The sequence below is a fragment of the Trachypithecus francoisi genome, unplaced genomic scaffold (genome assembly GCF_009764315.1).
Source record: "Trachypithecus francoisi isolate TF-2019V2 unplaced genomic scaffold, Tfra_2.0 Lachesis_group16, whole genome shotgun sequence".
Lineage (NCBI taxonomy): Eukaryota > Metazoa > Chordata > Mammalia > Primates > Cercopithecidae > Trachypithecus > Trachypithecus francoisi.
In genome coordinates this window covers 56,351,157-56,375,313 of record NW_022681461.1, presented here as the reverse complement: position 1 = coordinate 56,375,313, position 24,157 = coordinate 56,351,157, and the positions used below count along the sequence as shown (strand labels likewise).

At 36.2% G+C, this 24,157-nt stretch overlaps 1 long non-coding RNA gene across 1 annotated transcript in view; it reads left to right on the top strand.

Annotated features, from left to right (window-relative positions):
* LOC117098674 overlaps positions 1-24,157 on the top strand; it is a 175,430-nt gene that overhangs the window by 100,776 nt on the left and 50,497 nt on the right. The window contains exon 3 of the long non-coding RNA XR_004443533.1: positions 11,293-11,376. This is a non-coding gene — a long non-coding RNA (uncharacterized LOC117098674). The remainder of the gene's footprint in view (positions 1-11,292; positions 11,377-24,157) is intronic.

Here is a 24,157-nt window from a genome sequence, read left to right as displayed (position 1 = left end):
CAGAACCATATTTGCTGTTTTGAAACTGGAAGGCACCTATGTGGCTTCTGTAGGAACCTCTGAGCACTAGGACATTCCAAGATTTAAATTGTTAGTGCAAGGCCCTGGGAGGCTGGGCGTTGATGGGTGGCCCCAAATTCTATTCTGTATTCAGGGCCAAGGATAAAAACGGAGGGACTATGCTCACATTTAGGTGGCTTTCTCATGGTTCTGGATTGGCAAAATACTTAGAACAGAGGAATCTTCCTCAGAAGGCCCATTTCTGAAGTAAGGAAAATTATAGTGAGAAGAGGCTCTGAAAATGTCTGCTCATGTGGGCGCTGCATCACTAGAAAGAACCCATATTCAATTTGGAACTATGGAAGATAGAAATTAAGAGGTTTTACTAAACTCCATGGGAAAGAAAAACAAGATAAGGTCTGGTGAGTAGGGCTGCCATGATTGTAGATTTCTAAATTTTGTAACATAAAGCCTCCCTTTGAGGGGTGATAGGATGCAAAGATAAACTCCTCTCTCTAATACTATAAATGGAATAATGCCAAAAGTAATCTCTAAAGGAAATGATTTTTGGATTGAAGTTCACAGGCTAAGGAATCTGAAGAATTGGCATTGACCGACTAACAATCAGGTGAAGCTGAGCCAAGATTTTCTCCAACTGTCCTCTTTCCCTTTGATCCCACTGAGTTTCTGCTGTGGTCTTTGGTAATAGTACTGAATTCTGGAAATGTAATCTTGAAGGTGTTTTGGGAAATAGGTATTGCTGCAATTTCTAAATATTGTGGGTAGAAGGCCAATACTATAATATCTTTTGTGTTCTATCAACTCCATGGACTTTTAAAAGCAGAGATTCTGAGAGTCGAATTGATTCAATGTCTCCAGAAACCCACAGACATTACTTTAACAGTCCAAATTAAAGCAGCTCAAAGAATCTGTATCTATCCAGACTTTGAAAAACCTTAACTCAAGTGAGCAGAATACAAGATTGCAGAGTGTCATTTGAAGATGCTAATTTAGCCTAAGAATTTTTCACTCGTAATAGCAAGATAATTTAATTTGGGATTTTAATTTTCTTGAACTTTAACATCTTTAGAATTGAACTTGCTAGAAGGTTTAATTTTTAACTATTATTTCTCACTGGAGATTTTATAATGGGGGGTGGTTCATTCAAATTTGGGGATCTCTGTTGTTTGTATTTTGTTATGAATTTTAATATTGTCATTTGAAGTAATTGCAGATTTTCTGATATGCAATGAGGATAATATAGCTGGACAAAATTGGAGATAGGTAAATCAATATGAATTGAGTTTTCAACCCTATATATAAAGTGGTCTTGGAGTTGATTTAATTAATAATATAGTCCAGAGCCTACTTTGAAAAAAATCTGAAATGCTCACCAGTGGCTGTGAGATAATACCCTCAAGGGCTGGGGCTGGCATTGAGAGAACAGCTTCATAAACGTGATAAAACATGATCACCTCCTTTTGGGGGATAAACACACCCTTGGTTTGCTATAGATTTAGCAGTTAAACCAGAATGGTATAAGAGGACTCAAAACTGGGGTATTTCAGAGTGAAACATTTCCCATTTCTTTGATTTCCATGTGGAGATATTTTTAAACCCACACTTGGCCTCTCTTTGCACTTGACACCCACCCTTTGTACCTGTGGATGGAGAGCTACTTATTTGATTAGTTAATTCAAGAAGGATAATTCAATGGACATGCCCAGTTGAACCTTGCTCTTCTTCTTGGGAGTGAACTGCCCACTGGTAGCCATTTACCTCTCCCTCCTGGAACAGGCTTTCCAGGGACAGGGTTTTACTTAGTGACTTGTTCAGATTCCTTCTTGGGAACAGGGGAACTATTTATTAGAGATACCCTTGGTTATCTGTAGAGCAGGTGGGGCTATTGTGGATCTGTTTATAAGATGAATTATCAGATTACGTTTTTAATGTAAATAGTGTCTCAGTTCCAGTTGTTTGTTAAGATTTTCCAGTGGATTTATTTGTTTAGAATTACAAAAAGGTACTATAACTCAGTGGCTACAAATGCATCACTGTTGAAGGCTCTTCTCTAATTTGGAAATCCGGTTTGCTCTTCCTGGAGTCAAAGCAATTGAACAAACTGAGGAGACATTCACATTACCATTACATATACAGTATAATAAAAAGCATGCTGTGAGTTTATTCTAAAATTGAGTCTATGACTGCAGTCAGATTGCTCACTAAGGATTTTAACACAGCTGAAAATTCATTCTCCAGAGAGATTCTTTTGTGTTTCTCTTGAAGATTCCACATCAGCTTCTTTGAGCATCTGAGTAATATCTGTATACATTCTATTTCATTTTTATCTTATCTTTGTTTACCAAATACTGTCACTTATTAACCTGTATGTTAACGCTGTTCCTTTACTATTTGGTTACGTTTTTTTCAGTTTTTTTTTTGTATTTCCACTGGCTCCTTGGAGTTGGTAAGAGCCTGACTCTGGAACTGAATATCTGGGTGTATTTAGTTTTGTTTAACAGTACTATTAGGAATTAAGAACTTACTATGATTTAAAAATTGTTATACTTAAGGAACTAGAGTGGAAACATTAGACAACATTATAGCACATATGAATCTCATTTCCTCCTGCTTTTACACTCCAATCGGAAGCATTTGAGTCCTCAAAGCCAAAGGCTAAGCAGGATATTTTTAGTTCCTTTGCAAGTAAGAAGTGACAATTTTCAGTCTTATAGGAAGGAAGTCAGTGAAGCTGCCTTAGTTACTCTTGACAATCAGAGTGAGGGTTAGAACTACAAACAAAAGTTTTAAATTAAAACCTTTTGTTTTAATCAAATGTATGTCTTTTGTTTCCTTTAAAAAAAAAATCTCACACCGATTATATCTGGAATAAGCTTTGTAGCACTAGATTTTGTGTAGGTCTCTTGTTATTAATTTCTTTTCTTTTGTGCTGACTAGGATAAAATAGGCCCCTGAAAGTTTAAGACAGAAAATTTACCATTTTCCAGTAATTTTATTTAAGAGCTGCAGTTGATCTTTAGGTGGATATTTTCTGCGCTTTTAGCAGAGTGGAAGTGCATCGCTTTACCAACAGAGGGCAGTGTGTATTTGCAAAACAATGAGAACGCTCACCAAGTCCCAGGTTTGTGAAACTGTCCTTTGCAAAGAGTAGAAAGGACACTAGGAAACAATTTCGTTCTTTCAATTCTGATTCAGTACCTTTGACTCCAGATGCCATTTTTTGATGAAAATTATAAAAAATATATTTTTCTCCCCAAATGTCCCTGTCGTCCAAGGAAAAAGTGGAGAACATTAAAGGCAAAATGCACAGAGGGAGGGACCTAGGATCTCTGATCACAATATTGCAAATTTGCCCATTGCTGCATCACTTTGGTCCTTCTAGGTAGACTTTTGTCTTTGAAATAAGAAAAGGGTTCATGATTAGACAGGGCTGTGTCAATGATGGGATTCCTTTTGTATGTTTTCTGTGCATTTTGGGTCTGTCTGGTTCCCTGACAGAAAGACAGCTTGGTGTGGATTGTAAATTGTGACATAAAATTTGACGTATGTAGCTTTAGGGTTGGTCATTTAAAAGATGCTCAATTTTTCCACCTAAGTCCTGAGACTACCTTGTCGGTCAGGAATCCTTGTGAAATTATAACTGGTTGATGTAAGGGAACTAATAGTTATTGAATGCTTATTTTATGCTGGAATTACCACTTTATACAATTCATCCTGTTTAATTTTTATGACACTTTTAAGAGGTGAACATTATGAATATTGTTTTTTAGAGGAAATGGTAAAGCCAAAGAGGTCGAACAACCTCCTTAAATCACCCAACCAGCAAGTAGCAGAGCTAAAAATTAAACTTAGGGCTCTTTGATTTTAATGACTGGGTTCATTCCAAATCTCCCAGCTTCTCAAGTCTTTATCGAACCTCTGCTAAGGGACTGGCTCTGGAAATTCTTTACTATTCAAGCTGTTGAAAGTTGGAATCATGGAAAGCCATGACTCAGTATGTTGAAAACCTAAACATATAAATGTAGGATGGTCGATGATTTTCTTCTTATCTAATTTAAAATTTTTTCTTTGTCCTTAAGAAATGTCCTCTTCTTTTTGTAACTTCTTTTCTATTGTGTCTGGATGAAAATGCCAGATAGGCAATAAGTTGAGGCTCTGCAAATGGATAGAAGACCCCTGTTCATATAGTTGGTTGAGCTGCCAGAGTTATAATTTGAATTCATGTATGTCTGGCTTTAATCTTAAAGCTTTTTCTATCATTTAAGATTCCTTTATGGATACAGAAGTGACAAATGGCTAGAGGAAAGGGGAGAGATTGCCTGAATGACTATTTCTGAGGAAATAATATCTAGACCAACTGAAAGAAATAGTCAACCGAAGAGGGGGTCAGCAGTAGAAGCATTGAAAATCTTGAGCTGGAAAGCTAGTGAGTATGAGGCATAGACCAGGGTGTTTAGACTTCCACGTGATCTCACTCAGACATCCTCATCAGACACCAGACCACCAGACAGGGTGGGTGCAGATTGCATTAGCTTCTCCATTATCTTAATTTCTTTTCCCCAAACACGGCAGCCTGCTTTTTGAAGAGTATTCTTATTGTCACAGAGAGCCTCTTGTCTTTTTCTTTCCTTTTTTTTTTTTTCATAATGAGTAAACACAGAGGTCCAGGCAGTCAGAGGTGGAAGCCAAACATGAGTGTTTTCAAAAAGATCTCTGAAATAAACACTGAACTGCTGTATTTCATAACCCCACACAAAACTGACAGTAGCCAGCTGTTGTCTGAGCTAAACACCATCCTAAAGAGCCAAGAGCCACGAGGCGAAAAGGGAGAGAGAGAAAATAACTCCTCTCCTACTGAACCATAGATGACAGATCAGCCAAAAAGGACCCTGGAGAAAGCAAAAGTCAATGAGGCAAAAGTCCTTGCAAATGACCCCTGCCGGCTCCCCTTTACCACTCCAGAAATAATCCACCCAAATGGACTTTTATTGGTGAAGCATCTGAATGCAGTCTCTTCTTCATACAATTATATGCATTTCCTCTGAATCTTGCAATAATTATAACACCAAGTTTCCCCAAATTTGGGCTACTTCTTATGGCTTTTCTCCTCCCATATTTTCTATATTTCTCTTTCTCCATCCTTGTAGTTCCCCTGAAATATGGATAGTAAAAATAAAGTTAAGAGCTCTTTTTGTCTTCACTTTCCTGTACTCTTATGGTCAGAAAAAAAATTATCAAACTCCCACGGACTTTCTAGACTAACCCTGTAAATTGTTTTTCTTGGAGCTAGAAATATACTATTGTTTAAAATATGAGTCCTGATTAGTGGGAGAGGAAACTCTGGATAAGAATTTAATTTGGCCCAAGGTGAAGAAAAGCTAATTTTAAGGCTCTGTTTGATCTCAGTTGTATTAAGAGTGGAGATGTGTTGTAGCAGCCATTTTTTTTTAACAAAACACCAGAAGGCTTATGCATGGTGTGTATGAAAAGGTGTTTTCTGGGAAGGCTAATGTGGAAAAGGGCTTGAAAGCTGAATCCTCATGTATAATAAAGTCACATCATTTTGATTCATTTCTGTGAAGAAGGGACATGCCTTATCAAATGTGAAGAAGGGATGTGTCTTCAGAGAATATATCTATTACCTAATGACTAGATGTTCGTGAAAAGTACACCTCTTAAACCATAACTCTATGGTAGCTCTGACCAAGGAATGTTTACAGTGTTACCTGATATTGACTTCCATGTTGTTTACTATTCTATGCTCTGGTCTAATCACCCTATGATGTCTTTAACTTTTCAGTATAAGTTCACTACATGTACTGGGCTTGTAAGAAAGAAATAGTGCTTTGGTCGATGACGAGGAGGAATAATAGCCAAGTTTAAGTAGCCATGGGTCAAAAAGAGGAAAACAGGCACAGGATCAGAAATAATTGGAATGTACTGAGAAATCATTAAGTACATAAATTCATAAAGAAAAATGATGAGAGCAGTGAGCCCCACTCTCACTTTAAATCCACAGATTCTCCAAGACTACGGACTATACCACAGTACACAGAATGGGAAATCAATCCATTTTATTTAGTTATCAAGAGTAAAAAGGACCTCTAAGAGCTGTGGATATCTAATTATATTTATTTGCCCTTTTATGGTGAATTCAATTAGGTTTCGTATGGTGATTTTTTTTTTTTAGGTTGAGTTGTTTATAGGCTGTGTTGTGTATTTGTTCTGAAGGTTGATCTAAATCACATAAGGTGGTTTTCAGTTTGACTATCATTCAGTTTTCAGGCAGATACCTTAGCTCTCAATTTGCATTTTTAAGAAGAAATATTGAGTAAGTTTTTTGGTAAGAAATCTACACTTAAATTTGCTTTTACATATTTTCTGAATAAAAAAGGTAAATTGTCAATAATCACATTGCGATGATTTATAAAATTCCATTCTTTCTCACCCATCTATTTTCTAGGATGTGCCTGATTCTCATAATACCAAGTACGGTATATGTCCTTTGCTATTACTGTGAAAGACAATAGAAATAAAAGCTTGCAATTTCTTAACACCAGTTAGTGTGAAAACACAGATAATGCAATATAGAAAAAATAAACTGTTTTGTTGTCCTCTCCAGGTGGCCCTGCTGTGGTGTTACAATACTTTTTTTTTGTTGTTAGAAAAAACAAAACAAAACAAATTTTATCTGTTAGTTATTCCTTTTTGTTTGTTGTGTGGGTTAAACTATGTCCTCATCTCCATACCGCAACACGTATTTCCTTTCCTTTTCCAATAGAATCTATCAATGAGATCTTCTATGATTGCTTCCATCTGAATATAGACAATAAACTGGCAAAAAAGATTGTTTTGATTTCTATTTCATATTTGTTAGATTTGTTTCTTTTGTATTAGAATTTTTACTTGCTTCAGTTTTATATATTTGGTCTTCTTGGGTGATTTTCCTTTCAGGTTTGAATCTACTTGTCTTCTTTCTGCCATTTGCCTGACTCTAGCTTTAAATGTTTTTGTTTTACAGTTCTGCTTTGGCAGAGCAATCAGGCAGTGGCGCTTGCTCACCCCTGCTTGGTATAGCTATCTGGGTATCCTACTCCTGGCATGTCCACTTCAACTGTTTCAATCTTTTCTTTCGTGTGCTCTTTTTTTGAGTGAACATGCCAGAATGAAGACTCCTCTTTGGTCAACAGAATTCTATCTCTTTGTTTCCTGCCCACTGGCATTCTCACTGGTGCATTGCTCATCTCGCTGGCTGTGGGCAGCCCTGCCTATCTGGCACTCAACTGTGTTGTTACTGGGCAATTCTGACTCCTGCACCTGCCACTGGTCTCTTGTCCAGAACGTCGGGGTTGCCTGTGCAGTCCTGGCGGTGATCTCTCATCTCATTGTGAGCAGAGTTGCCTAGCATAGGAGGGTCAGGTTTGGCTCTCATTTCTTTCTCCACAGTGTATTTTGGTGACTCTTGTTTTGGAGCAAGCTGAGAGGCAGAATTCCCTTGAATTAAATTGCATATCTTATCGTCTTGAGTGACTATATATCTGGTTGGATAGTGTTAGGGTTTTGTGTTGGCAGCAGGGATAAATGAAGCAGGTTCAAAGATGAATCATTTTAAGCCCCTACTCTTTGCAGGGCAAGTCTAATTAATAGGTAGAATAACTCATTTGAGAACTATCCTTACCTTTCAAATACTTTTAATTAGGGTAAACATTGTTAGGCATCACTCTGATAGTCTGGCATTATGAGAATGATTATGATTTGAATTATGGATTCCTACTTATAAAAATCTATTTCTGCCCTTTTCTTGAATGCAACTATGAGACTTCTCAAATACAGAAAGTGAGCTTTTCACATTGTCTAAGTTCTCTGGAGGCTGTCAGGGCAGAGCATGGTTCTGCCCCTGTTTTACAAAGACAAATGTGGTTCATTCCAAAATATAGATTTGATCTCTGGCAGGAAGGACCTGGGTGATGGGATTTTTTGTGTTGGCCTGTGGACAGATAAGACTAAAAATGCACTATTTAGATTTGAAGTCCTTGGGTCATTTATTGCCCCCACCTCCTTGAGTCCCAAGAAGATGTCTTTAAAAGTGAATTATACCCTTTGGCAAATCTCAGCACAGAGGTGGCATCCGACTCATATTCAGGAATATTCTTTCACTATGATGGTGTTGGCAGTAAGGAGAAGAATTTCATCTTCACAATGAAAATTAGGTCCTTTTCTGTAAAATTGTTCCTCTAAAAGGAGTAACCCATGTAAGTTACCATCCAAAATAGTACATTTTTTAGAGCAAAAAAAAAAAAAAGCCAAAATACTTGGATGATATAATTGTTAAAATATTCTTATATATATACCCCCAAAGGGATTGGGCTTTCTACATTGGTGGATTGATTATAAAATATTTCTATTCAAAATTGATTTCCAAAACAAAATCCATTTTAAAAACTAGAAATAACATATATTCACATGCAGTGGCTTTTCCAGTCAAGCCTTCGTTCTTCAACAATAACTTTAAAAATGTTATTCTCTCTGACTGGAATTTTATCCCTCACTAACCCCTTTACCATGGCCCTCTCTCATCAAGCTATCTTAAATGCAATTTTGATGATTGTAAAATAAATTTTATTCATTTTAGTACCCCCTTAGCATAACCTGGTGCCTGGAAAATAACACTAAAATATACTGAATAAGTGAATCTTACAAGCCACAAATGAGGTTAAAATCTTCAATGTGATTTTAAAGAATTTATACTATGATTCCTAGAGCCTCAACTGGTAGGAATGTTCCATTTGCTTTGTTGTTAGGCTGATATTCCAGTCTGCCCAGGCTTTCCCCTCTTGTCCCAGTGTTTGGGCCATTTATATTAGATTTTCACCTTTTAAATAAATTATTGTTAATAGCTGCATTAAAATAAGCCATGATATAATTCAAAATTGCTGTATGTGAAGAACCAGGAAAATGTGACCACAACAGAAGCGATATGTTATAGATCAGCATCCTTCTCCAAAGGAGACAGGCCAAGCTGTGCAGCATATGGAGGTATGAATATGTGTGTGACTATAATGTGAAAGTGAAAATCAGGTACCTGAGAAACGTTTTACAAATTCTTTTTTAAATTGAAATAATACAATTTTATGGTTTAGAAAACCAAACACTTCCACAAGGCACATTAGGAAAGCTGGTAGATCCCTGGCTGGGTGCGGTGGCTCACGACCGTAATCCTGCCACTTTGGGAGGCCGAGGTGGGCGGACTGGTGGAGGTCAGGAGTTTGAGACCAGCATGTACAACATGGTAAAACCTCGTCTCTACTAAAAAGACAAAAAATTAGCTGGGCATAGTGGTGTGCACCTGTGGTTCCAGCTACTTGGGTGGCTGTGGTGGGAGGATTGCTTGAGCCCAGGAGTTGGAGGTTGCAGTGAGTGGAGATTGTGCCACTGCCCTCCAGCCTCAGTGACAGAGCAAGACTGTCAAAAAAAAAAAAAAAAAAAAAAAAAAAAAAAAAAAAAACCTGGTTGTCCCTGGTAGTCTCTGACATTCCCTCTGTAAACTAAATCCCTTTCCCAAGAGATAATCAATTTCTTCTTTATTTAAAAGTTTATTCCTCTTTCATTTTTCCTGTATTGATGTTTCTGGAATTTTGAAGTATAAGCACTATCCTCAGCTAAACCATTTTATAAGGAAATTGTTGTAAAACATAGTATATAATTATCTTAGCTTTAAAGTTGTTAGTTTTATATATATCTATCATTAATTTTTTCTTCAAACATTATGTAAGAATGTAAAATTCCTTTAAATGTTGTCAAATACATTAAGTAATATGTCAGTTCCATTTGTTTCCCCCCCCGGAACTCTCTCTCTGAATTCTGATGAAGGCTTGTGAGTCTCTATGCCTAGTGAATAAATATTATGCTGAGGCTCCCCTTTTCCACCATGCTAGAAATTTTACTCATCTCACTTGTGGTTGTTTCTCTCCCTTCTGAAAGTCCATGTATTCTTTCATGGTATATCCTTTCATCCTGTAGTAATTTTCTGAGAGGTCATTTTAAAAACATGATTATCTGAAAACATCTTTAGTCAACTCTTATTTTTGATTGATATTTTATTGGAAATCTAATTTAGATATAATTTTCTGAACTTTGGAGGCGTTGACTTGTAGCTTCTAGTCTTAGTCTACAAGTCTTATGTCATTATGATTATTTATCTCTTATGTATGACTCACTTTATAATTTTAGAAACTTTTTGGAAAGTTAATTTCCCAATGTACCAAAATTCTAGGTGGTGTGCTTTGGTGTGGCTCTTATGTTCATTACTTTGGAAAAATCTTCTTGTATTATTCCTTGATAATTTTTTTGCAGTTCTCTTTTTGGAAAGTTGGACATTGAATTTGCTGTGTTGATTCTTTAATTTCCTTAACATTTTTTTTCCATTTCCTCTCCCATTTGTCTCTTTGCTATGATTTTTAGAGAGATTCCTCAGTTTTATCTTCTAATGTCTTTATTAAATTTCATTTATATTGCCATTTTTTTCTTCCTGCAAGTTTTCTTATGTTTTCTAAGTTTTTTTGAAAATATAAAATTATTTTTTATTGGTTAGATGCAGATAATCTCTTATCTTTCTGAATATATTAATTATTGTTTCTTCATCCTGTTGTCTGTATTATAGCTGTTTCTTCTGAATTCTTTTTATTATTTGACTATTGCAGTCTCTGTCTTCAATATTTGACGTTTTCCTCAAATATCTGCAATTATTTTTCTGTCCATTTGTATTTAAGAGTGAGCTATTAAATAGTTGAGGGAATACTTGTGTGTGGAAGAGGCTTGTTGAGATGTGAGTCTTACTGTAGGCTAACAGGTATGTTATTGTAGGAGCCCTATATGTAAGTACCTATAGGTCTTTTCTCTAAACTCTTTAATTCCTTCAGAGAAGATCCTCCAGTCTCTTTCACTGAGGAATGCGGGTACTATGTAGGCCAGTTTCGCAGAGTGGGAAGAACTGGTCATTTAACTGTTCTTTTACCAGATTTGTAACAGCCCTCCCTACCCCATTTCAGCCCTATAATTTGCCTTTCTTTCAGAGATATTGGACCACAAATACACAGGCTTCCTAAGTATCATGTATTTACTTGCCAATGCTTAGGTTTTAACATTTCTCTGATATTTTATGCTTGTTATCAGCCCAATTTTGTTGAAACCTGTTATCTGTTAAAATAGCTTCCCTTGACTTCTCTTGTTCTCTTTGTCCTGCTTTGATTATCCTTCCTATATTCCTTTTAGTGAGTGTCTGGATGGAGGAGAGAAGAGCTATGAACACCTGTGCTTTGGATACCTTGTTCAACTGGAAGTCTAGAGAAGCTATCAGTAAGTTACAGATGTGGTTTTGAAAAAGTGTGCTTCCTCTTATATTTGTATGGACTCAAAAAGTGAGTCTATAATCCTATAGCGCAACTTTTAGTGACTACCTTGCTTGCCTCCAGAATGCAACAGAAGTGTGATTTTAAAAACTGGCCTTAGATATAGGAGTTGCAAGTATTTCTCACTTGGCTCACTCCAGGTGCAAGATTTTTACTGCCTTAATAGAAATAATAACATAACTCCTGTTCCCTTACCAGGCTAAATATTCAAAAGGAATAGGAATGTTAAGGAGCAAGAGCAGAAAGCCTCTCCCTCCTACCTCCACCCCTGGATTTCAGGCTTTCCTAATTCAAACCACACTGAAGCTTGGACAACTGTCAAAATTATCCACATGGATCTCAGCAGTTAGGGAATGGAGGCTGGAGAGTGGGGGCCAAGAGGAGAACTGCAGAACATGGCTAAGAAATGGACTCAGAAAATGAGCCGCACTGATGCAGTAAAACTTGGCTGGTTCCAGAACCCCCTTGGGAAACACTGCCCTAGATAATCTCCCACTCCTTCTTTATTCTCCCATAGCACATACCTTCATCAGCACATTTGATACATTCACAAATGCTTATTGATTCCTATTGTAGGTAGCCCTGGCTGGTTGGCAGTTAAGCTGTTTATGGCAGCCTCCTTCAATAGACTGTGAGCTCTTTGAGGCCATGGGCTATGTCTCATTCATTTCTGTATCATCAGGAAGTGATTTAACTATTTAGCACACCCACTAAATATTTGTGGCATGAAGGAAAAAATAAATATATTTTGTTCAATTCTATGCCTACTTCTAAATACTATAAGTAGGCAAAAGGGGTAAGATATGAAAAAAATTAGCCATCATTATGATATTTGTGAAGTTGAATATATTGCTAGAAGGCAATATTTACAGATTCCTATTCCAGTGTCATGTTTTCATTCCAGTTGCTAGATATGATAATTAACTAAGGCAACCACAATCTGATTGTTACATGTTTTTATCAGTCAGCTTCTTGATAGTATGAATTATCAATTCTTCCTGATTTTAAATTCAAGGGGTTTTAAGAAGTTAATGGCTTATCATCCCCCTCTTTTTTTTTTTAAATCTGAAATCACTTTAGTTTTTTGTTGAGCTATACAGTATGAAATTCTGAGCTCAAGGACCTAGAAGTCAGGTTCAGTTCTGTTGCTTATTAACTCAATGATTTTGAGCAAAATAGTTAATTTTGCTCAGTGGTGCAAATGGTGGTTACTTCAATGACTGAAAGAACACAGGACGGCTGCAAAGATTATATGCGAAAGCACATCTGAACTAAAATGTGATGAACACATTTTGATTAATGTAATAAGACATTATACACTCATATACATGTAACTTACTAGGAATTGTCATCATGGCAATAAGATAATCCTGTATATATATATTTTAAATCCATAATGTCTACATTTTGAGAAATTTTGCATTTTTGAGTTCTGTCATGAGTAAAAATTGGAGGATTTTTCTTTGTTAGAATGCATGTTTTTAGAGTGAACTGTGGCGGGCAGAAAACTATGTTTTTACATAATTCCTAGACATATCAACATAAATGTCATTACAGAAAAAAGGTCACCTAATATGCACCAAACACCTCACATCTCCTGAAAAAAATAGGTTGGGCACAGGGAAGAGGCAGAGTTTAGATGCTTCATATTTGTAAATGAAAATAGTGAATTTCTTCTGTCCATAATCCACATTCACTGTTAATACTTTAGGGCAGGATTTAGCTAAGCAGATTAATAATAAAGTTGAATACGAAAATGGAAGACTTGTAACCTATTGTTAAGGAAATTTGTTTTAAAATCTGTCAGTCAGTCTTTGGCCAGACCGATACAAAGGTGTAAGCAGAAAATTCTGTTTCCTCTTTATTCCTTAAGTTATGAGGCTAACATGGTAATACATTATCGTTACCAAATATTATTCAAATAACATAAAAGCATAAAGAATAAAATGTGAAAGTTATTCTTCTTAGTTTCTTCTCCCCATTCTTCTTCCGGAGATAACCGCTCTAAAGTGTCTTTTTTTTTAAGTAAAAGGAATTCGGGTTGTTCAAGTCAGAGCATCCTAAATTCAAATTGCTCTTTTGCCACTTAGCTTTGTGACTGTTAGCGTATTTCTTACATTTTCTAATCTCTCAATTTACTCACTGGTGAAATCAAAGTAAAACCACTGTGCAGAGTTGCTGCAAAGAGTAAATTACATGGATTCACATGTTGTTGAATAAATTAAAGTATCAGATATCATGTAACTTTCAGAAAAATCGCAGAAACAATATATGTTAGTTCTCATCTCCTCTTCCTTGCTCCTCTATTTCTCTGCATCCTAATCAGTCTCCTTTTCTTTCTTCATTAATTCTGATTTGTTAAGATTGGATCACTGTCTCCTTGAGGAAGATGTTGGGCTTGTTGTATGAAAGATTATCACAGCAGAGTGGAGAGAAGGCTCCAGTCTCTCAAGTCACAGAAAGTTGAAATTTGGCAGATGTAAATAGTAGATTCTCTAGCCCAAGATTTCTCTCTATCTTCCTTCCTCCCTCCCCTCTTCTTTCCTTCCTTCTTCTCTTCTTTCTTGTTGAGAAATGAGTTGCTGAAATGGGATGTAACTGGAGCTGCTGGTAGGGTGTGGGGGTTGTGGACAGAGTAGAGTCTAGTTGTTCAGCCACCTTTTTATTTTCTGAGGAATCTGAGGTGCCTCCCAAAACCCTGATATTAATGTGTAGTATGACCCATTCATCCAAATTCTCTCATTTGTAAGATGAGGAATGCATTTTGGAGTATTCATTTCAGAGTCAGACAGTCATCAAAATGTAGGGCAATTAGCTTGATTGGAAATTATCACCTTTGACTTTCAGCTTGAATATACCACACCTTGAAAACTGTTTTAGTAGTTGCTGGATCTGCAGGTATTCATGGTCTCTGGGGCTGCAGTCCAGATTTTAGGAGAGCAGAGTAGCCGGCGACCTCTCCAGTGGTTTATCAAAGACACCTCAATTTTATTCTGGCATTTAATCTGCCACAGAAGCCGTTTATTGCTTCATCTTCTTGAGTAACGTGGACACTGTCACTTAATTAACTCACCATTTGACTGCATGTTTAAAACTGTCAGGTGGGAAGAAGATTTAGTGCTGTCTTATGATTAATAAAATGCTAAAGTCTCATTTTGTGAGAGCCACATAGCTGGCACCTGAACAAAAGCTACTAAGTTTGTTGGTTGTTATTTGACTTTATAATTACATGAACTGTCAGGAAAATAGCTGCATTTGTTTGTTCTTTTTGTATATTTATTTTTAAAGCATGTCAATATGTGGGTGTTGGGGGGTTGGTGTAGTTGGTTAAACTTACAAAAATATTTTAAATTCTAACATTAAATGAATTATCATGTCTTTAACAGGTATAATTTATTGAATAATGTTTTAGAATCTTAGAATTAATAATTGCATATTTGCTGAGTGATTACTTATGCTAGCCACTGACCTAGGGTTATTTAAATATGTTGTTCCAACTAAACTTCACAGTAATTCCAGTAAGTAGGAATTATTTCATTGTTCTTCCCATATGACAGATGAAAAAACAGAGCTCTGAGGTGATTATTTGCATAAAAGCACCTACCTTAATATTAACAGAGATCAGCCTTAAATATAGGATTTTATGTCTAAATCTATGAATTCTGTTTATTCCAATGGGAGAATCGCTTTGATTAAGCCCACTGAAATTGTTATGCTTTTGTAGTGATTATTTGGAGCCCTTGGCCATTGTTTATTTTTTTTCTTGCTTCATGCCCCCACAAAGGGATTTGTGTTGAGGATCCCCAAGATCATTTCTATATTCAGTGATTTGCTAAAAAGACTCATAGGACTCAGCTTATAGTGGTATTCATGGCTAAGATTTATTATAATAAAAGGGTACAAAACAAGATAAGTGAAGGATAATGACCCTTGGGCAAAGTCTGAAGGAAACTAGGTGCATGCTTCCAAGGGGCCTCTCCTGGTGGATTTACAATAGATGCATTAATTCCTCCAGCAGTGTCTTTGTGACAATGTGTGAAGTGTTGTCTGGGAAGCTCATTAAAGACTCAGGACCCAATATTTTTAGGGGACTATTCACAAAGGCACTCTCTGACTAGCATGCACCAAAATTTCAGACTCCCAGAAAGAAGGCAGGTATTCAGCGTAAGCAACAGTGCACAATTTAGACACAGTAGGATGTTTTCATAATTTAAATAAGGTTTTATATCAGTGTAGAGAACTGTTTACCAGTTAAGTTCTCAGATGCCAGCTAAGGGCCAAGTTTGCAAGCAGGCCTTTCTAAGGATAGCAATCTTGGCTACAATGTTAACTCTTTTTTTTTTTTTTTGCACAAAATTCAAATGACCTCACAGAATAATCCCACACCAAAATGTTTTGTCATTTGCAATTCTTGAAATTAAATCAGAAAAGGAGTAAGGTTCATGCATTGGAGTGCTAAAAAGGACATGATGCATGTTAGAAATAGCCAAAAACATTATTCATTTTGGGATTTTATTTCTTCCTTCATTTATTGACCCTCAAAATATTTATTGAACACCTATTGTGCTAGGAAATGGCACAGCAGAGTGATTAAGATCATAGCCTCTGAATCAAGATACCTGGGTTTAACTCCTAATTCTACCACTTACCGGTTACATAATGCTAGACAAGTTTCTAATAACTTCTCTGTGGTCAAGTCTTCACATCTGTAAAACAGAGATTATAATAGTGCCTATTTTATAGGGTTAGGGAAGATAAGACAAGTTAATATGCTGTCTGGCATGTAGTGAGTGGGTAATAAAAGTTAGCTCCTATTATTATGTTCTTCACATTGTGCTGGCTCTGGGTATGCAGTGATAAATAAGGCAGATATGCCTCTTGCTAGAATAGAAAAATTCTAGCCTAGTGGATGATACAAGCAAATAAGCATAAAATTTTTTTAGAGAGTAATAACTGCTCCGGTAGGTACAATCTTGGGTATATGAGAGCACATGGGAGAAAGCCTCACCTAGCTTGGAGGAAGATAAGCAGAAGTCAGAGAAAAGGGAGAAGGAAGTTGGAAGTGGAGGGAGACTAGACCAGGCCAAGGGAACATCTTGGGCAAAAGATATTGAAATGAGGATGGGAGGTGGGGAGAGAGCATTGTATATTGGAATAGGTGAAATAATAAATGGTATGGCTGTAGGAGAGATGAACTTGTAATGATAAGCAGGGCCCAGAGGATAAAGAGCTTTTCAAGTCCTATTAGGGAGTTTTCACTTGGCCTGAGAATAATGAGGAGTTCTATGGGGGCCAAATCTGGGGACAATTCCTTTTGGAAACACAAGCTGGCGTGATCCTCATGGAACTCTCATTTGTGTGTGTGGCTCCCTCTCTGAAGATTGCATTGTCAGCTTCCCTTATCAATGGACAATGAGGACTCCTTTCCCTTTGGGCTTCCTCTTTGTGTATCAGGTATTGATCTGGAACATTCTGGACCAGGGCTGAGGCAATTTTAGGGGCTGTTAACAACAAATCAAACCTTTTTTAGCTTGTTGCACATGAGGATTCTGGATGTGAGAACAATAAAAGAACAGAATGAGGACATTTGGTTGTATTCATGTCTAGTGAAACTTGTAAAGAAACCACCTGCAAGTACTCATGTGTCAGTGCTCACCTACCTGCAACACAGTCCAGCCCCTTAGAGTGAACCCAAGTAGTGATCAATACTAGGCTTTATGCGATGTTTTAATTCTATGATTTGACCTCCTACATTTTTGATTGTTGGTTTTTTCCTTTTTTCCACATGCTTCTCTTTTTATTGGTATTTCTTTACACTTTATTTTATGTTCTTTGCAAATCATGCTCACATATAAGCACACATGGGAAATGATTTATATTGAAAACACCAGCCATAATGAACATGTCATTATTTGTGGGGTGAAAGGGAGTGAAAACTAGTATTTACCTGCTGCTTTTTACTTTACTGATATTGCCACTTTTTTTATGATACACTTTTTTATTTTGTTCTAAGCAGAAATATCTTCTTAGGCTGATTGTATGTAACATTAGGATTACACCAAAATTTCTAATATTTTTTGCATGGGGCCATTCCATTATCACTTAGTCAAAGGGGTTCCTAATCCATCAGGATTCCACATTATAGAGGAAACTTTTATGTCTCTCTCTCTCTCTCTCACACACACACACACACACACACACACACACACACACACATTTATTGAGAGCTACAGAGGTACCTCTACCACTTTTGATCTAGCATTAACCCCAAGTATTCAATTTCATGCTTAGTACCATTCAGGCTCCTGGGTAAAGCTACATCACATATTTTACCCTATGTCCTTGAAATAAAAGATGGCTGATTCTAAATGTAGTAATTGCTTGTGGCTTGGGCTGCTGCTGATGTTACAGACAGACCCTGCTTCAAAGAGTGGGAATGATTGGAGCGATAGAAGTACCTTTATAGAGAAGACAAATCAATTGATGTGTCAAGTCTTCCTCTGTTAACATGAACATGAAAGATCTCGCATAATGAAGTAACTTTCCCAGAAATGATAAACGTCCATTTTCTTGCTTATCTTTTTGTTCCAATGCATCCTTTCAGAGTTTCTCATGAATTAGCAAAATATTAAATGTTGCATATGGCAGCTGAGGAATATTATCATAGATCTAGGTTTGATGGCCAGTAGTCACAGATGACTATAAAAAATAATTAAAATTAAATGATATTAAAATTTAGTTCCTCAGTTGCACTAGTCAAATTTCGAATGGTCAATAATCACATGTGGCTAGTGGTTATTATACTGGATGACACAAAAATAGAACATTTCCATCATTGCAGTAAGTTCCGTTGGGCTATACCTGTTTAGATGAAACATACAGTATTTCAATTCTTTGTCAGTCCTGTACCCTGGCAACTATATGGGCATTGGATACAGGAATTATGAATAATTGTGATTAAGTATTTAATTATAACTTAAAAAATATGGTAGTCTCCCTTATCCGCAGTTTTACTTTCTGCAGTTTCAGTGACCTGCAGTCAACTGTACTCCGTGAATATTGAATGGTCTTAGTGAAAGGATAAAGTTTCATTACTTTATAGTATTAAGACTAGTAGGTCTGAAGTCTTTATATAAAGTAATGAAACTTTATCCTTTCACTAAGACCATGAAGGCCTAAGAAATAGAAAAACTTGTCAAAACCCCAAATACCAGGTACATATTTAAGGAAACAGGTATTATTTGTTTTTTAAAAATCCTCCCCTGAAAGTCTACTTTTGAACTGGATATTTTAAAGTGAAATAGAAGAAATAAAACTTTCTTGTGTTCTGGTAAAAAAATGTCCTGTGAAATCATCACAGCTCTTTCAAGAAAACTGTGGAAGGAACTGGAAGCTGGTAAAGGTGATCAATATTTTAGGGAAATTGCATTATATCATTTACATTTATAACTCAGAGTTTTGGTCTTGTTTATAGAACATTTCCACACAAGGCTCATTGATTCTCAGATTGCTGAGTCACACAGCAGCTGCTCCTATTAGAAGCACAGTTATTTAACTTACTACTGATTATCTCATAAGTGCATAATTTCTCAGTCATAGTCTCTGGTATATTGTTCTTGCTCTCAAGATCATCTTTAACAGGATGGAAAAGCTCTCCCCATGATGTGCCCATCCATGTGGCAATATGTTGATGACATTTTCCCCTGTTTTCCATCTCTCTGTCACTTAGAACAACCACATTTTTAAGAGGGAAGATACATTTTTGTGTCCTATTTCAAATCAGCCCTGGCCCCATATTATTCTAATATTTAAGATGGGATAAGTAGAAGCAGAACTGTCATAGCATTTGTTTTGGTGGTGAAATGGAGGGGGAGAGAAAACTAAACAAGTAAAGTGCCTAATGATAAAAGTAATAAAAATGATAACAATATTGCAGACACTCATTAACTGGACAGGGCAACACTTGTAAAGCTATGATTCATCTGCTTCTCGTTCTGATGTGATTAGACAATGAGAATGATTTTTTTGAGTTAGTTGTTCATTGCAATACACCTTTTGGGTGTATGGTTTCATTACTTATAAGCTCCTGTGTCAGATTATCTGGCGCTGAAGCGTTTTGCATAAATTAAAGCACATTCTCAAAAAGTTTGCTTGCATTTTCTCTGATATGGCATATAGGTAATTCAATATCCTTGTGGAAAGAAGAATCTAGATGGCACTGCACTAGCAACCCTGGGGTGGTGGTGGCTGAGGCACTCTTTGGAGGAAGATAGAAGATTCTTATTAGAAGGATAGGTCTTGAATAGCAAAGGTGCTTGAGATTTTCAAACTCATCAACTTTTAGAGGAAAATAAGTGTTATGGGAAACATCAGCTCTGGAATCAGAAAAAATCTATGTTTCAATCTCAGCTGTGCCGCCCAAGAGCCTATGGATTTGTGGAGTACACAACACGTTGGACACAAATTGATGGTGGTGATTATTGTTTGTATTGTTAATTTCTCCTTTTGTGTAACATACTCTGTGACCTTGTTACTTAATATTTTTACCCTTCTGCTTTCTTATTGCAGCATAATGATACCCACCCAGTAGGATCAAATGAAATAAGAATTCAAATTTGGAACCTTGTAGGTGACAAGTGACAGGATGACTTGTATCAGATTTAACTCTGTCATTCTGCTTACTGTTAATTCTTGTCTCTAGCCTGAACATGGCAGCATTTTATCTCCTAAACTCCTTGATATACTTATATAAATATCTTCGTTGTTTAGCCCCAACCTGTGGAAATGTCACAGAAGAACATTCTTGATGGCACAGCATTCAAAGATCTCTTGGAATAATTCTAGAAAAGTCTCATGGTTTTTTAGAATTCCTTTGGGGTTGGTAAATATTAGCTAGAATGAGAAATATAAGAAAAGAAGAACTAAAAATGTTAACCCTTCAAAATCCGTAGATAAAAATGTGACCCAAAGGAAAAGTGTTTCATTGTTATCAATTATTCATTGATTATTAAAAGTAATAATAATAAACATCCTTGAGGCTGCTGTGCAATGTGAGCTCAGGGCGAGGGCAATGGCAAAATAAAGATGTAATAAATATAATTGATATTCACTGATTCTGTATTACTAACAAAACAACCTGAATAACTGAACAGAAAAATGACTTTTAAGAGGGACTCAAATTATCTTCTTATATTCTAAAAGTGCATTTTTCCCCATGGAAATTTGCTGTGAACCAAAATAGCACATACTAATAATCATCATTTACATAGGGCCCACTAGGTAATGGTGCTTTTTATTTTAAATCCCTGTGGAAACCTTGCACGACAGGTTTCATTACCCCTATGTTCCTGATGAGGAAATTGAGCTTGAGAAGGGTCAAATAGTTGTCCAAGGAAAATTCTATGCAGCCACTAGGAATAAGTGTTGTGTTTGAAATGCCTTAAGTGTTACTCTGACTATAATGACACATTAACATTTCCTCTTGAAAATCAAGTTATGCAAGTTATACTCAAGTATTGTGTATTTACTATACCGGAAAAGAATGAGTATGGATTCCTTGTGTGGAGTTACAGATTGTGATGAGTGGTTCTTGATGTTACTGTTTACAATAAACTTTTATGTCAGACACTGTGCTAGGCATTGAGAATTAAAAAAATTAAGTAATTTGTTTACCCTAAAGCACTCATAGTCTAGTGCAAGGATAACAAATAACTGGTTCCTTTGCTGACTCCAATAGTAGATACAGCTTGGATGCAGCTCAGGTTAAGTTTCTCAACAGTTCTTTCTCAACAGTGATTCCAGACAATTTCCAAACATTGATTAAAATGAGTACACATTAGAAATATAGCTTATTTACCACTCATATTTTAGGAAACACATGTAATCAATCATTTGAAATCCACTGTGACAATTTGGATAGAGTTGTGAGTAGTTTTGTCTATGGTACTATGGGTTTCCATGTATACTTACAGAGAAGGATAATCACCTCGAGTTATGGAGGGTGGGAGAGAGAATATAGAAAGCTTTACACAGAGATTCTTAATCTTTAGGAATGGGTAGAAGTATGACAAGGCATGAGACTGGTGATTTAGCAGGGATCAAAGACTAGAGGAACTTACATGTTATCCTGTGTACTTTAGAATCTACTCTGTAGGTAAAGGATTGGTTTCTGAAGGATTTTACAAAAGGAGCAAAGCATTTTGAGGGGAAGTCCATGGGGGATGTGGCTGAGAGAAGACATGAGATACTGCATGGGAAGATAAACTGAGGGCCTGGATCACAGTAGCAGTGGTTGTACTCTAGGCCAGAGGTCTGATTAGAAAACAGTGTATAAAGCTGATGTAGATTAGAACTGATGAACTATTAGACATAGTGAGGGGATGATGTGAAACAGAAAGTAATTTCTAGGACAATGTCCAGATTTCTGGCTTGGATGATTGGGTTGATAGCGAGAAGAGAGTTGTGAGAATAAGATGTAGTGATTTCACTGAGGATGAACTACAAAGACATTGATTTATATTACTACACAGAAATATTTGGAAAAATCTTTGTTTTTTAAGGCCAAGTGCTTGCTTCTAAAGCAGATTTTAAAATATTCTCAAGAGACACTAAGAAATTGATTTTGATGATAATCATTAGTAAATTTTGTATACCACTCAGCTGTATTTTTATATGCTTTTTTTTTCAATTGTGAAAAGTTGGAATCAGTAGGGACCTGAAGTTTATTGATTAAATCTTGAGTATGGAGCCCTGTTAGAGGAAATGATTATTACAAAATCAATTGTATTCCTCCACGTGGATACCAGTGATGATTTTTCATTTCTATTCTGAGTTAGATCTGCGTTATCTTTCTGGGGTGACTCAACTCCAATAAACTTTTCTCTCTGGGGGCATTCATCTATTTTAAACCCACTGGGCACAGTTAACTCTATGTAAATCTTTTATTTTTGGTCTTTAATTGACAAATATTGACCATCCAACTTCAAGTCAACACACTCTAATCAAAAGTGAAAATATTATGGAATTGATGATTCCTGATTTATCATGTGCTGACCACAAATAGATATTTCAGGTTACTCTCAGAAAGCTCCATTATGTGGAATACTGTGTGTATAGAGGGGGCCATGGACTAGAATGTAGTCTTCGAGTCATGTGGTCATAACACCCAGGAGATTTTCCTTGTAGGCAGTAACTACTTGGTTTCCTCAAACTGTATCTGAATCCTTTTACCTCTTATGATTATAAAACTTGAGAGTGTATGTGAGTGTATGTGTGTATGTGTGTGTGTGTGTTGGGGAGTTTTATTTTTGTCTGCTGTATTTTATGCAGAGAAACTGCCACTAAAAATTGCTAATGTGTAGAAAATATTTCCTCTACTATTTTCCTGACTTGAGGATAAAAATGACATTTTGGAGTTTTAGTGATTCTTTTCTTCTGTGAAGCTTTGTTAAACTTTAGAATAAATGTTTTTATTCCTTTAGAATATGTTATAGAATACATAGACAAGGCACTATTTTGCAATAGCAGAGGAAGGCATCCATTCTTTTATTCAACCTTTAATAGAATCATTGAGTATCTGGTTTTTGAATAATACTCTCCTTGCTTAGGTGTTATGAATAAGTATTTTTTTACAGCCTAACCTCAAATTAACTTTGGATCCAGTTTTTGGGATAAGAGATACAGCATTAAATGATATAAGAAATCTTCTATTTGGTGCTCTTTTAACTCTCTGACTCTTTAGATGTGGACAAGTTATTTATTTTCTTAGTTTCATTATCTTCAAAATGGGGGAGCTGGGCTAAGTAATTTTGGACTAAGTAGTTTAAGAGATTTCTCCCAACTGTAACCACAATTCGTTGGCCCTATTGATTGTCATATGAGCAAAAGAGTCAAATACAATTTTAGTAATAGCAGTAATTACTATGGATAGACCTGCCAAACTATTGATCACACGTAGTTGTTTTTACTAAAAGAGAAAATTGTGTGAGTTGGTAGTATGACTTGTAGAATTTGATACCAGAGGATATCTTCTGAGTTCAGGGCATTGGTGTGATACCCAACTCTATTAAATAGTCTCACATGGAATTCATGAGCACAACATCTTGTTTGATGTTATGCTCTTTTAGGCTGAGTGTGCTTCAGGGCAAATCTTCAACTCTAACGTGACCCTTAGCCAAATGACTTTGTCATGGGAAGGAGGTATCTGAGCCATATTGCATGAAATTGTAAAAGTTCTGGAAAATATGGAAAGATGAAATTTTTGTCTTTTTTTAAAGTACAGACTAAAATTTCATGCAAATTCTGTTGTTTGATTATCCACTAGTGATACATATAGTGAAAAGAGATTAAATTGATGGAGGAAGTATAAGACTGACTGAATGAATATGCATTTGTAAAGTCACATTTCTTGTTGTTTGTGGCACACTGAAGTTTGTCAGTGGAGTATTTTTTTCCTTTATTACTATTGTTTTTAAAATTCTTAAATGGTACCCTTAGAAGGATTATATGATAAATGATAGCAACAAACACATGGTCTAGAATTTGGAGCTGTTGTGAAAACATCCCTCAAATTAGTTATTTCCATATTTATCTATGACCCATTACTCTGAAGGATACTTAAAGCTATTTTTTCTTCTCTGCCTTTCTATGACAATAGGTGAGAGTGATCCCAGACTCCAGGGTGTGACTGTTGATCTCAGATTATAGAAACCTATTCTGAATAGATATGC